The sequence below is a fragment of the Diabrotica virgifera genome, chromosome 9 (genome assembly GCF_917563875.1).
Source record: "Diabrotica virgifera virgifera chromosome 9, PGI_DIABVI_V3a".
NCBI lineage: Eukaryota > Metazoa > Arthropoda > Insecta > Coleoptera > Chrysomelidae > Diabrotica > Diabrotica virgifera.
Genome location: NC_065451.1, coordinates 196,626,433 through 196,641,804, shown reverse-complemented (window position 1 = coordinate 196,641,804; position 15,372 = coordinate 196,626,433). Strand labels below are relative to the sequence as shown.

General features: G+C 38.0%; 1 protein-coding gene across 4 annotated transcripts in view; it reads left to right on the top strand.

The window, feature by feature from the left end:
* The window catches only part of LOC126891999 (transient receptor potential cation channel subfamily A member 1), a 313,637-nt gene that overhangs the window by 185,945 nt on the left and 112,320 nt on the right, over positions 1–15,372 (top strand). The gene's annotated exons all lie outside the window — the stretch shown is intronic.

Genomic DNA, 15,372 nt, shown 5'->3' with positions numbered 1-15,372 from the left:
ACGTGACATCCAAATTTTGGGGCGATAAACGATTTCTTCTTAGGTTTGTTAACTGCCCAGACTTTGAAAATACTCTTTCGGAAGGTACTGATGTGGCAGGTATTGACAAATATTGTATAGCCAAATAATAAAACTCAGGGAAAGCGGATTTGTATTTTTTTCAAAATTCCATCGGGTTATGTTTTCTTGCGAAATGTGGCATTTCACAAAAGAATGTGGCATTGGGTAGTAGACGTAAAAAATAAACAATCGCTTTATATTGCCGACTCCGCTGCTTCTCGATGGTGCAGTTGTTACATAAGTTTATTCCACTCTTTCATATCGTTTTCCGCATTTCTCCTATTTTCTTATATAAATAATCGAATAGATATCAGACTTTGAATTTGGCAAGGGTTTTCATGGATACGTTACGTAAGTCACTTTGACAGTCGTCGAATTTTAAAATTGGGGTGCTACTTGGAACATAAGTTTTCAGGCAATTGATCTTGGATAGATCACCCTCATTAAAGATATCGGCCAGAATTTATGTTAATTGAACTTGGCATATTGTAGTGTTGTAGGTACATTTTGTGTAGTTGTCAAGTTCACACCGTATGAAACGGGACCTATTTTCAAAGCACCATTTTAGATACGCTGTAACGATTCCTGAAGCCGTTCTCAAGGAAAAGAACATCAGTAATTAGGCCTTAAACCATAGAATACATAGGGGTAATTAGTATTTATTGATGGAAATACTCTGTGGGAAGTAGAAGAGTATATATTTGTGTCTGTACCCCATTGAAAACCCTTCTGGCCAAAGGGTTTCCGTTCAGTTCCGTTTAGTTCCATTTATTCCGATTTATTTCCGTTTACTTCCAATTAAGTACTTCCGATTTCGTCTTTCAGTATTTACATAGTTTTGTTGAGTTTGAAATCGTTTGTTTACGTTGATGATATGTTACTGGTTATTCTTCTAATTGGAATTGGATACATCGTTGGATACCTCACTACAGAATTAAGATAAGGATTTTGATTAATTTATTTTTTTTTTACGTTTATGTTCATTAGCCTTTATTAATTTTAGTTTATTTGTGAATAGTACCTAGTGTGTTTTCGGTTTGTTATACTGTTTTTTTTTTGTTTTACAGCGGTTGCGCCTGAGCTCACGCGACGCTTATAATTTTCGGTTAATTTTGAGGGCTTGAAGCCCTATTTGCTTCGTCGCAACTAGTTACTTGGTAGGTTATCGTTGTGGTTGTTCAATATTGTTAAATTTGTTCAGTTTATTCTATTATTAATTATTTCATATTTATTTACACACTTAATTTATTGTTTTTTATTTCCATCCATCCATCCAATGGCACTACAGCCCAAATCGAGCCTTGGCCTCCTTCAATAAGCTTCTCCAATCATTTCGATTTACCGCTGTTCTTTTCCATGAACGCGTTCCCAGGAAGTTCCTGGCATCCTCATCGACCTCGTCTTCCCATCTCTTTTTAGGTCTTCCAACCGGTCTTCTTCCCTGCATTCTTGCATTCAGCAATTTTCTGGGGATTCTATTCTCATGCATGCGGACCACGTGCCCTGCCCACCGTAATCTCTGCAGTTTAGTGTGTTGTGCTAGAGTTGGTTCGCTATATTGCTCGTATATTTCTCTATTATACCTAATTCGCCAGTTGTTATTTTCCCTTATTGGGCCCAGTATCCTACGTAATACTTTTCTTTCAAACACATCTAATGCATTGGCAGATTTATGTGTCACCACCCATGTTTCGCAGCCATTGTTTTTTATTTACTTATTATTAATAGATAATTTTTACGTGAGGTATCGCTTAATTTCATTTGTTCCATACACCACATGATTGGTACTGCAACAATTTGGTAGGTTTGGAGTTGCAGTCTACTTTAGGCGTGGGCCGTGGGGCAAACTTGCCTGGCGCCCAGTTAATATCCATTTCAGGTTAAAAGAGAAGTCTCAACGAACCCCCCATCTCCACTAGAGCATAGCGGGCTACGCCTTTGTTGTCATCCGACAGCCGGTGTAGCAACGTAGCGTCCGCGCACGAGCGGCGAGGCGTTGCACCATACTGGGCTCGGTATGTGTAATAAATATGCCTGATATAGCTTTTAATACAACGAAATTATTTGTTTATCTTCAAAAAAATTTCTGGTAATTAATTAATATTATTTAAAATAAGATTTATATTGTGCATAAATTCAACTTTTATCAACTAATTTAATACCAAAATATCGGTATTTTTACATAAATACCGGTTTTTAATACCGAACAAAAATCGTCCGGGATTCCGGTATTCCGGATCCCGGAATCCCGGTATTGTAAGCCCTACCTAGATGTGAAATAATTTAAAAATTATATCAAATGCAGTGTACTGCATTAAAAAAATTAACGATCTTGCCATTTCATTAGTATGTTTCGCCCTGTATAATAATAGTTTTGTAAATTTGTAAAAAATTAAAATTAGAAATCGATTAGTTTTAGCTCTCTTAAAAATATTTATGGTAGAAAATAATGAATGTAGGTATTTCCTACTTTACAAACCTACTATATATCGGGCAATTATATCGGCGAATGCTGGATTTGTGTAAATACTGTTTTTTTTTTATTTATTTTATCGTGCAATTACCGTTTCTTCTCAGACGGTGAAGACGTTGTTCTCAGACAGTGTTTTCTTGTGCACTCTAATTTGGTTCTTTGTAAATACGGCTGCTTTACTTTCTCTCTTAATCAAGACACGAATTCAGTGTTAAAGAAATCCCTCGTGTAGTTTTGGAAGCAAATTTTTTTCATTTACTTTAACAAATAAACTTTTATTATACTCTAAGAACTATAAGACATCTTAAAAGAACGGACAGTCCACGTTAAATAATGTTTTAAAGGTTTTAAAAAACATTTAAACATTGACACAAAAATTTTAAACACAATCATGAACTACTACTAATAATAATATTAAGAATATTTTTGGGAGAGATACTCCGACGTACCAAGTCAACTAGGTTTCGGTAACATAGAAAGAATCCCACTGTTTTGTAAATTCTGCCTTTAATTTCTTTTCTGATATTTTTATTTGTCCACTACAGATGCGATCCACATAATTACACATACTCCATTAAAATGTTACATTTTTTAAGCCGTACCTTGCATTTGTTAGTGGAGTCAATTTTATTTCTTTAGTGTGTAGGGGGGATCAGTACAAGCTTAAGTTCAAGTTTTTGGGGTCGCCACCCTTGTCCCCCGGCCGCCATCTTGGAAATGGTGTGCAAAGGGGTTTCGCGCTATATCTCGTAAACTACCAACCCTATGGAAAATCTAATTCAACATAAAATGTAGCAAATTAAATTTTCTACAATTTTATTTCTATTACTTTTTATCGTCAAGTGACCAACAAAAAAGATATAAACAAAAATATGTAAAAAAATTTTAACAAGATTCCTTTTGGAGGTTATAACTTTTTTTCAGTTCATTTTAAAATAAAATAACATTTTAGCAATTTTGTAGAGGGTTTTTCAGCGAACAATTTTCACTATAAATTTGTTTAATTCTATTTATTTATGTAGGTGTTACAGCGCTCCAAACTTGACCAGATTCTGGAATGCTCATATAGGGATATAATCAAAACAAAAGTTAGGCTTACTTTCCTATCTATATATATATTTTATTCATACAATTTATTATGATTTTAACATTCCTATGCTATTATTAATCTGTTTTTGATCTTTCTCCCCACTATAAAACTTATAACCCGAAGCATATATAGAATCGGCCCAAGAAGTTGTTTGAGGACAAATATTCGCCGGTTCAGAAGAAGAATGACGCAACCGCATATTGCAAAATTCTTAAGAAAAGCAAAAAACGAATTTTTGTTATCAAAATCATAAAGTATGATCAAAATTAGCCATTCACCACACCGTGTCAGGATCTCGAGATATAAGCGTTTTTTGGGGTGTGCCGCTTGTTTATGAAGTAACATAACTTTTTTCTATTGTATGTTTTGACTTAAGATTTTCCAAAAAACTTCTTCATGAATTATGTTTTATTGTTGTGTTGGTTAAAATTATAAACTAAAAAGTTTGTCACTCAACTTTTTTAAGGAAACGTGAAACTAACGAAATATGATGACAAAATATTTTAAAACTAACAACTCCTTTTTTAATGTGTTTAAATATTTAGGACAAATCCCATTGTTATCAATATACTTCAGAGATTTGACAGTAAAATTTTCAAAAGGAAATATTTACAGCGACCGAAGGTACAGCGAGGTAAATTTGAAAAATCATCAAAATTTATTTTCGGCATTTTTGTATAAAATTTGATTTTTGAACATGTTCCACCAAATCTAGATAAAAATAAACTTCATATTCGGATTCAGCGACTTCGAAAACATAAAAATAGACCAAAATTGGTCATTCACCTTAAATTTGATTTCCGTGGTCGGCATAAAGATTGCTGCCTCGCGACTTTATATAGATAGAAAAGTGTTTTTTTTTTATGGTATTCCTATGAGAATTCGAGAATCTGGTCAAGATTGGAGCGCTGTAAAACCTAGATAATAAATAAAACTAAACAACTTTATAGCAAAATTTGTTCATTGAAAAATCCTCTACAAAATCGCTATGATATTATTTTATTGTGAAATGAACGGAAAAAAAGTTATAACATCCAAAAGGAAACTTCTTACAAAATTTTCTCATATTTTTATTTATAACTTTTTTGTTGGTCACTTGACGATAAAAAGTAATCAATATAAAATTGTAGAAAATTTAATTTGCTACATTTTATATGAAATTAAATTTTCTGCAAGATTGCTAGTTTAGAAGATACAGCGCGAAACCCCTTTGCACCCCTTTTTCCAATATGGTGGCCGGGGGACAAGGGTGGGGACCCCAAAAACTTGAACTTTTAAGCTTCTACTAAACCCCCCTACACATTAAAAAAATAAAATTGACTCCTCTAAAAATTGCAACCTAAATGTAATATTTTAATGGACTAACAAATAATCGAGAAATGCCAGGAATACATCTTCTTCTTAAAGTGCCTATCCGTTCCGGATGTTGGCGATCATCATGGCTATCTTGACTTTGTTTACCGCAGCGCGGAACAGTTCAGTGGTAGTCGTGTTATACCACTTTCGTAAATTTTGAAGCCAGGAAATGCGTCTTCTTCCCGGTCCTCTTTTACCATTTACCTTCCCTTGGAAAATCAGTTGGGGAAGGCCGTAACGTTCTTGATTTCTCATTACATGTCCTAGATATTCTAATTTTTTTGTTTTGATGGTTATGAGAATTTCACACTCTTTCCCATTCTACGCAGGACTTCCACATTGGTAATTCGGTCAACCCAGGATATACGTTAGATGCGCCTATAACACCACATTTCGAAAGCTTCGAGCCGATTCACAGATGCAACAGTTTTTTTTTTTTGGAGGTCGTCTGACATATGTCTCCGATGGCACTGCAGCCTCATGGGCTTATTGTGCCAACCATCCTACCTTTTATGTCACCCAATCCACAAGCTTGGTTCCACGTACCAAATTGTACATTCCTAGCATGGGTTGTGTGGCATATTCTGCTGGACTTAATTTTGGTTGTCCATAAATAGCCTGCCTATTGTGATCCAAAGCCTCACACTCGTACAGTACATGATATGCTGTTTCAGTTCTTCTATTGCACAGTCTGCAGTTAAGGTTCCCTTCGTACAGCCCAATTCTATTCAGGTGTCCTTTCAGGGTACAGTGACCCGTGAGAAGACCTGTAATTATGCGGAGCTGACTCCTATGTAATTTTATTAGTTCCTCAGCTCTCCGTTTTGAGGGTTCCCTTATTAAGGGCCTCCCGTGTCACTGACCAGGTACGTTCCCCCAGTATTCTTTGTGTTTGTTTTTGACGCATTCCCTGACTTGTCCCCTAATTATTGTTTTAGGTACTCCTAGAGCAGGTTCTGGGCCAAAATGTGAAGTTGATGAACCGTTCCTTGCCAGCTCATCTGCTTTCTCATTACCGTCTATCCCGGTGTGTCCTGGCACCCAGAATAGAGTTACACTATTTCTTTCGGCCAGTTCTTCCAGTTCTTGCCGGCATTCCCATACCAGCCTTGACGTCACTTTCGGGCTCATTAGTGCCTTCAGTGATGTTTGGCTGTCTGTGAGTATATTGATGCGTCTATTTTCATAGGCCCTCAAGTTGTTCATTGTGACACACTGCAGAATTGCGTACATTTCCGCTTGAAACACAGTTGTGTATGTTCCTAGTGAGAAACTGAGTCCTACATTCTCTGTTTCACTAAAAATACCGGCTCCAGTGCCTTCATCGGTTTTTGATCTGTCCGTATACCAGATCGTTCCCCTGATTTTGCTACTGATGTTGTTCCACTCCCTTCGGTCATTGATTTCTATTCCGAAGTTCCTATTAAATGTGTATTTTGGTACCATGTGGTCAGTGTATGTATCAGATATACTTACCCCACCTTGGTTCCAAATCTGATTATGCCCAAGGTTCTCGTATTTATCCCTTGGTTTTCCTTGCAGCCTGTATGCTCCCATCCTCGCTTCCCCTTTGATAAATATATCAAGAGGGGGTAGGTCTAACAGGGTTTCCAGTGCCGCCGTCGGTGTTGTTTTTATTGCTCCCGTTATTCCCAAGCATGCAAGTCTTTGTATACTGCTTATCTTGTTTATAGCGGTTATTTGCTGCATCTTTGTCCACCACACCAAGGATGCATATATTATCATGGGTCTCACTATCGTTGTATATGTCCAGTACGCCATTTTCGGACAGAGTCCCCATGTTTTTCCATGTGTGCATCTGGTCAGCATTAATGTCGCCTCCGCTCTTTTAATTACTCTTTCAAGCTGTCGGTTGCAGGTAAGTTCTGGGTCCAGTATAACCCCTAGATAATTTACCTCTTTAGACAGCTCCAATTGTTCACCATTAAGGATCAGAGGCCCTAAGTCCTCCAGCTTCCTTCTTCTGGTGAACGCAATTGTGACGGTTTTGGAAGGACTGACTCTCAGCCCTTCTTCCTCAGTCCATTTGGTGACAATATTATGCACAGTTCATATGCAACAGTTAGTGTCCACGCTTCCATTCCGTAGAGCAGAACTGTGAATATGTAGCATTTCAACAGACGGTATTTTGTTTTTAATGATATATCTCGACTGTTGAAAATGGGTTTCATTCTAACGTATGCTGCTTTCGCTTTTATTATTCGATGTTTAATTTCTGTTGAGTGGTCACATTGGCTATTTAAATTCGTACCCAGATATGTATATAGCTTAACTCTTTCGATATTCTGTTGGTTGATTTTAAGTTGAGCGTTTAGTATTGGATTTTTTACTAATTGTCATCAATTTGGTCTTCTTTATGTTAAGAGCTAGTCCGTATCTGTTGCTAACTTCTGTTATACGATTTGCTAATATCTGTAAATCATTCAGATTATCGGCAAAAACTATGGTGTCATCTGCATATCTAATGTTATTTAACCATTCACCATTTATTAATACTCCTTTCGCACAACCGTCTAAAACTTCCTTAAATACCCATTCAGAGTAAATATTGAATAGTAGTGGAGATAAGATACAGCCCTGTCGTACTCATCGTTCTATTGCAATTTTATCAGTTAACTGGTCTTCTATTTTGATTTTGGCCGTTTGATTGTAATAAATGTTTCTGATAATTCTTAGATCTTTGTTGTCAATTCCAATTTCTTGCATTAGAGTTATTAATTTGTCATGTTTTACTCTGTCAAATGCTTTCTGGTAATCTATAAAACATACGTATATATCACAATTTACATCCCTGCATCTCTGAAATAGCACTTGCACAGCAAAAAGGGCCTCCCGTGTTCCCAGAGCATCACGAAATCCGAATTGTGTTCTTGTTAGTTGTTCCTCGCACTTTGTATATTCGTTTGTGAAATGACCTTTAGAAATGTTTTAAGTAAATGGCTCATAAGGCTTATAATTCTATAGTCTTCGCACTTTCTCGCATTGGGTTTTTTGGAAGATTTATAAAAGTTGATTCTAGCCATTTTTGGGGAATTATGCCTGTGTCATAATATATTGTTAAATATATTTGTCAACCATTTTACGCCGTTGTAGTCCATAAGTTTTAAGAATTCGGAATGAAAATGATCAGGACCTACTGCTTTACAATCTTTGGTACTTTTGATGGCATACGTTACTTCTTCAACTCTAAGTGGAGGTCCAAATTCGCAATTGGTGTTTGTACAACATAGAACATAGAACTCTAAATACAACATAGAACTCCACAACCTCGTTGTAGACTTCAGACAAGCCTTTGACTGTATCAAACGAAATAAATTATTTATTGAAATGAAAAATCAAGATATACCGGCAAAGCTAATCAGATTAACAAAATGACTGTGGATGGATCTCGAGCTAAAGTAACAACAGAAGAATGAAGCACAAAATTAATTGTAATAGGAAGAGGAGTGCGACAAGGTGATTCCCTGTCAATCGCAGTATTCAACGTAGCAGTAGAAGGAACAATTACGACCAGCGGAATTACAGGAACTATAGCTCACTCCTCAACACAAATAGTAGCACATGCATATGACATAATAGTTCTTGTTAGCAAATTAACGAAGGAAAAACAAAATATCTGCTCTGCTCTAGAAGAGCGAAATACAGCGATATAAATCAAGATAGAAAAATGCACTTTTGAAAGAGTTCAGCAATTTAAATATTTGGGAGTAATTGTGAATGGCAAAAATAAGAGAAGTGAAGAAGTAACGGATCGAATAATAGCAGGCAACAAAACATACTGGAGATACCATAGAATAATGAAGGACAAGATCTTATCCAGAAATACAAAACTGAATACATACCTACAGAGTTGCAATCAATCCAGTAGTTACATACGCAGCTGAGACAATATGCCTCACAGATAAAGATTGTGGCCGGTTTGCGGGATGCAAAGTAGTCGGGGCACACTTTAAACTATTTTATTGGTTTATTTACAACAAACTACCTAATAAAATAAGTAAGAAAAATTATGACAGTTGTATTCTAAGTTTCTAAAATCTTCTGACAGACGTCCGTCAATCCGTCTCCTCTTCTTTTCCCAGCCGGTCAACACATATGTGGTCGTAGGCTAACTGTCAATCTGCCACAGGGCTCCCCTCCAGTGAAGAACCTACTGGTTTCGAACGGCAATGTTGACCGTGTTACTCATCAGACGGTTGGCATATACATGTTCTTCCTGCACCTGTTGGGCCGCTGGAATATATGCTGGCTTGAGTCGGTCCATGGAAATTCTCTGAGGAACATTTTTGACATCTACAGTTAGAAACTTGTCACTTCGTTCCAACACTCTGAACGGGCCGGTATAGTGAGGTGTAAGCGGAGGCTTTACTTTATCAGTCCGCACAAACACATGACTCGTAGTCTGCAGATCCGGATGGACAAAGGCAGTGCGGACTGAGTGGTTGCTCGTCGGTATAGGCCGCAATGCTCCCATGGTCTGACGTAGTCGTTGGACAAAACTATGCTCGTCGGGTGTAGCAGCACTAGGGACAAGCAGCTGTCCAGGGAGACATATTGGTTTACCATACACTAACTCGGAGGCTGTACACGCAATGTCCTGTTTGAAAGTGTTTCGAAGGCTTAGCATGACCAGAGGGAGGGCGTCAACCCACGATACTGTGTCCGCGGCGATGAGAGCAGCCTTAAGGGTTCGGTGGAAACGTTCAATACATCCATTTGACTGTGGGTGGTAGGCAGTGGTTTTAATATGTTGTACACCTAGCAATCTATTGAGCTGGCGAAATAAGTGGCTCTCAAATTGCCTACCTCGATCCGTTGTTATGGTTGCTGGCACACCAAACCGAGATATCCATCCCTCAAGGAGCTTCTGCGCAACAACTTCGGCTGTAATTTCCGAGATAGGTATGGCCTCGGGCCATCTTGTGAAACGATCGATGATTGTGAGCAGGTATCGAAAGTTCTGATTTGTTGGAAGTGGGCCCACAATGTCGACATGTATGTGTGCGAATCGATCGTCTGGCATTCCTATAGGTGTCACAGGTGTAACAGTGTGACGTCCAATTTTGGCACGTTGACATTGGATGCACTCTCGTGACCACTGCTTGACTTGGCGATTCATGTTATGCCACACAAAGCGTTCGGCAATCATTCGTAATGTAGCAGCATGTCCTGGGTGGGACTGCGTGTGGAACTTCAGGAAAACGTCTCTCTGGAACACAGCTGGCACATAAACTCGTATACGACCATCTTGGACTGAACAATAAATAGGTCGTTGGCTATCTGGTAGAACTATTCGCTGAAGTTGTAAGGAGCTAGCAGGATCGTTCAGAGTTTGTTGGAGAGTCTCATCTGTAGTCTGAGCTTCGGATAGCCGGTTATAGTCAATCGTAATGGGTGTTGTGACAGCGTCTACTTCGGGTCGTGAGAGACAATCGGCAACGATATTGGCTGCACCCTGAATATGTCGAATGTCGGTCGAGAATTGTCCAATAAATTCTAGTTGGCGTATCTGTCGTGGGGACTGCCGCTCATGTCGCTGTTGGAAGGCAAACGTTAAAGGCTTGTGGTCAGTATAAATGGTAAACGGCATGCCCTCAAGAAAATGGCGGAAGTGATGTATGCCACTGAATATGGCCAGCAGCTCTCGGTCATAAGTGCTATAGTTTCGCTCCGTCTTAGAAAGCTTTCTAGAGAAGAAAGCGATGGGTTGTAGATGTTCACCTATAAGCTGTTGCAAAACACCGCCGATGGCAACATCTGAGGCATCAACTGACATGTTCAATTGGGCATTCGGTGCTGGGAAAACCAATTCAGTCGACGCGGCCAAGAGTTCTTTGACTTTGGAGAAAGCTGCTGCAGCTGCTGGTGTTAATGTCAGTTCTTGCTTCTTTTTCTTTTGCTGAGACAGTAAGTCGGTTAATGGCATTAGTTCATTCGCAGCATTTGGTAACCAACGTCTGTAGAAATTGAGCATACCCATAAACCTTCGTAGCTGTCGATAGGTCGTAGGTTGTGGAAAGTTGCGAATTGCGCCTACTTTAGCCGGCAATGGACGAACGCCAGTTGGGGAGACCGTGGCACCCAGGAAGTTTACTTCACTTTCACGGAATTTTGATTTATCCTTATTGATTTGAAGTCCATTTGCTTCCAGAATCCGAAGTACTGATGCCAGGTGTTTCTCATGCTCGGTATCAGTCTCCGAGGCAACCAAAATATCGTCGATGTATACATACACATATGGGCATTCTCGAAAAAGGTGATCGAGGTACCTCTGGAACGTCTGGGCAGCATTTCGCAAACCGAATGGCATTCGGAGAAACTCGTAAAGTCCAAAGGGGGTTATTACAGCCGTCTTTTGTACATCCTTCGGGTGGACTGGAATTTGGTAAAAAGCACGTACCAAATCAATACAAGAGAAAATTCTCTTTCCATGTAGCTGGTTAGCAAAATCCTGGATGTGCGGTATTGGGTAGCGATCTGGTTTGGTCATGGCATTTAGACGGCGAAACTCTCCACAGGCTCGCCATCGTCCATTGGACTTCTTAACCAAGTGAAGCGGACTAGCCCAAGATGACTTTGATGGTCGGATAATGCCTGCCTGCATCAGCTCATTGAATTCTGCTCGTGCAGCTTGAAAACGATCTGGTGGAAGTCTTCGTGGTTTAGAAAATACTGGTGTACCTCGAGTCTCAATATAGTGCTGGACCCTTTCAGTATCCTCTGGTATAGTGGCTGCCGGACGATCGTAAGGATGGGCAGTGGATAGGCCTACTTCTGGTACTTTAACACGACGAGACACACAGGTAATACTGCTTGACATATTTGAGCTTACTAGTCGTTTGTTTCTCATGTCAACACTAATGCCATAATGTGTAAGAAAATCGGCTCCTAGTATGGGTGTGGTGACATCTGCGACTACAAAAGTCCATGTTACAGGTTGGTCTAGACCAAGGTTTAATGAAAGTTGTCTCTGCCCATACGTTTGGATGCACGATCCGGTGGCAGAATATAGGCATACAGTGCTGGACCGAGTCGCAGTGCAGATTTTACGTGGAAGCACACTCAGGTCTGCCCCTGTATCAATAAGGAACTGAAGTTGGAGAACACTATCGGTAATGAAGAGGCGGCGTGGTATGTGAGGGGCTGCAGTTGCCGCCATTACTGCGCCCTTTCGTCGTTTTTTGTAAAACTGCAGGGTGGTCTACATTTCTTTGCTTGTGCACCAAATCTTCGATGGTAGTAACACTGCTCGTCAGATGATGACTTGGCACTCTTGACCATTTGAATCTGTTGCCGTTCTTCAGCTACAGCTAATCTGTTGGATAAAGCGCTCACTTGGTCATTCAATGCAGCCACTGCTTTGTCTAAGATAGGGCTTTCGGTAACAGCCATGACTGGAAAATTGGAACATCGGAGGTACTTATCGGCTTTCTTAGCAAGCTCTTCTAGATCTCCATCAAGAACAGATATAACACTTCGAACCGAAGGTGGTAGGCGGTCCAACCAAAAATTTTTTAGAACTTGTGTACTAATGCTATCCGTGGCCAGAGCTTGCATTCTGTGGAGTAGTTGAGTGGGTTTTAAGTCACCCAGAGTGAGCTCCATTAATCTGTGGATCCTTTCATCTGAGCTAATGCCATACCTTTCGAGAAGGCGAGCTTTCAGTTGTGTATAGGCATTGCCAGCAGTTGGATTCTTTACAATATCCGCCACTTCTATTAGTATGTCACTGTTTAAACTAGCAACAGTATGATCAAATTTGCAGTTGTCAGATGTTATTTTGGCTTGTCGGAACTGCGCCTCCAGCCGAAGAAACCATAGTTCTGGTTCATTGCGCCAAAACTCTGGAGCTTTTATGCCTACCCGTGCAATTATTGGGTGATCATGGCCTTCGTATGGTGTAGCATTATCGTTTGGCATTGTTTGGTCGTTATCTGTCATAATGTCGTCTTTAAATCCTTGTACTTACAGTCTTTTTCTCGGGGTCACCAATGTGGCCGGTTTGCGGGATGCAAAGTAGTCGGGGCACACTTTAAACTATTTTATTGGTTTATTTACAACAAACTACCTAATAAAATAAGTAAGAAAAATTATGACAGTTGTATTCTAAGTTTCTAAAATCTTCTGACAGACGTCCGTCAATCCGTCTCCTCTTCTTTTCCCAGCCGGTCAACACATATGTGGTCGTAGGCTAACTGTCAATCTGCCACAAGATAAAGAAAGATTAAGAATATTCGAAAAGAAAATCCTCAGAAGAATTACGGCCCTAGAAGAATGGAAAACGGAAAAGTGAGAAGAAAAATGAACCATGAACTAAGATACATAATGAAGGAAGGCGATATACGTATAACTATTAAAGTGGAAACACTGAGATGGCTGGGATACGTAGAGAGAAGAAAAAACGACCTGCTGGTTAAGAATGTCACCAAATGGAAGCCAGTAACTGAAAGATCAAGAAAAACACCCAGAGAGAGATGAGAGGACCAGGTCATGAGAGACATCAAAATCCTGGTTCTCTACAGTAAGAAACTGGAGGGAACTCTGCACATATCGAAATAAGTGCAAGAGAATTGTAGCGAAAGCCAAGTCGTACAAAAAACTTCGACGATATACAAGAAGAATGCGGCGTAATTCACCGCAAAAGACGAATCAGAGAGCTCTAAGTAAGAGTGGTAAAAATTCCATCCGGAATGAAAAGCCTTCGTGATAATTTTTGAGTCACTCTATATGTTATATATTAAGATATTGCCTTTAATTATATCTTACATATCTCATATCTACAAAAATATGAAAATTGGATAAACCATTTATAGTCCAGGGCGCATCTGTTCTGAGATGGACGTTGAGAGGTGACTCAAATTTTTTTGCAGAAATTACTTGAAAATAAATCAAATAATAATATTTGAGTTATCCTCCCTCTCAAAAAGGTCCGGAACATTGTTTAAATAATCAAACTGTCAAAAAATGAAGGAAAAATTCGATTTATTTGTTGGTTTTTTGATTATAACATTAAAAGTATTCATTTACGAGAAAAGTTGTACTAACATAAAAGTTGCGTAATTAAATTTTCTACAATATAGTAATATAGTTAAAAATTTAAAAAATAGTCACCCTTGTTGCAAAATAGCAATAATTGCGAAAAAACCATACAAAAAGAAGTATTCGCATTTTACGTTTTTCAACCATTTATGCTACACTTAGGACCTTCATATTTCACTCAGAAAAACTTTATGATACAGTAAAACAACACTGTAAATTTTATTAAGATCGGTTCAATAGATTTTGCAAAATAAATTTTGAAATCCGGCTTTCGCAAAAAAAATTCATTTTTTCAAAATGTTACAGAACTGAAAATAAAGCAGATAGCAAGTTAATTTTTTTTTTGCTTATAGAAGTGTACTGTACCTTTCATCTGCAATTTGCAAAATTAAAATCGATTAATTACCACGGCGTCAGGAAATTTTTTAATAAACATTAATTTTTGGTGCTACGCGCAGGACAGCGGTGTTCGATTCAAACAAGTTGATTTCCACCAACATTTCTTCCAATCTTTATCTAATATATTATTTTCTTACTCTGTATTTTGTTGTATTTTAATATTTTAATTCCACAAAAATCAAACTAATTTTATTATTGTTTGTGAAATATTGTTTAAACAATTTCATATGTTTAAAAATAATAAACTTTTATTCTCTAAGTTAAAATATATGAACAAAAAAATGTTTGCTAATAAAAGTGTTATTTCAAAGGATAGAGTATGTGTTTTTATTTTGCAATAAACAAATTTATTTATTTATATCCAAATGTAATAAAAATTAAAATGTATCAATCATTATTAAAGGTCATTGGAATGCCCAATCAGAGCAAACTATCCGCTGTCCTGCGCGTAGCACCAATAATTAATGTTTATTTAAAAAAAATCCTGACGCTGTGGTAGTTAATCGATTTTAATTTTGCAAAATTGCAAATGAAAGGTACAATACACTTCTATATGCAAAAAAAATTTCAACTTGCTGTCTGCTTTATTTTCAGTCTTGTAACATTTTGAAAAAATGAATTTTTTTTGCGAAGGCTGGATTGCAAAATTTATTTTGCAAAATCTACTAAACCGATCTTAATTAAATTTACAGTATTGTTTGACTGTATCATAGAGTTTTTCTGGGTGAAATATGAAGGTCCTAAATGTAGCATAAATGGTTGAAAAACGTAAAATGCGAATACTTGTTTTTGTATAGTTTTTTCGCAAATATTGCTATTTTGCAACAAGGGTGACTATTTTTTAAATTATTAACCAATTCTATATTGTAGCAAATTTAATTACGCAACTTTTATGTCAATACAACTTTTCTCGGAAATGAATACTTTTAAAGTT